The sequence below is a fragment of the Chaetura pelagica genome, unplaced genomic scaffold (assembly GCF_000747805.2).
Source record: "Chaetura pelagica isolate M959 unplaced genomic scaffold, ChaPel_1.0 scaffold17, whole genome shotgun sequence".
Lineage (NCBI taxonomy): Eukaryota > Metazoa > Chordata > Aves > Apodiformes > Apodidae > Chaetura > Chaetura pelagica.
In genome coordinates, this window is record NW_009970726.1 from 11,756,410 (window position 1) to 11,756,842 (window position 433).

Sequence of the window (433 nt, forward strand, 5' to 3'; positions counted from 1 at the left end):
GGGCGCGCCTTTCCCGGCGTCAGCGCCCCCTGCTGGGCCCCTCGGGCCCCCCACTGGGGAGCGGGTTCCTGGGGAACCGGGGCCCGCTTGAAACACGCAGAGATCTCTTCTTGTTTCTGTGCTGAAGAAAACCTAAGGGTTGTGCTTCCCCTTACAGACGAGACTGGAACAACTCGCCCCTCACAGCCCTGGCAGGTATGACCCTCACACCCACCTCACGCGGGTATCAGCGCTCCGGCCTCTCCCCCACCTGCCCAGACCCCCGTTCTGAGCCCCTTCCAGCCCTGCCGAGCTCAGGTGCCTCTTCCCGAGCATCAAAACAACGTCAACATGTACAGCCTCGCTCCAGCGCTAACTTTTCCTGGGGCATTTCCACCCGCAGCCCAGGCCCGGCCCCGCCTGCGCAGCAGGTGGGAACTCGTCTGTCATGGAT

General features: G+C 64.4%; 1 protein-coding gene across 1 annotated transcript in view; it reads right to left on the minus strand.

The window, feature by feature from the left end:
• The window catches only part of NOM1 (nucleolar protein with MIF4G domain 1), a 33,938-nt gene that overhangs the window by 14,609 nt on the left and 18,896 nt on the right, over positions 1 to 433 (minus strand). The window lies entirely within an intron of this gene.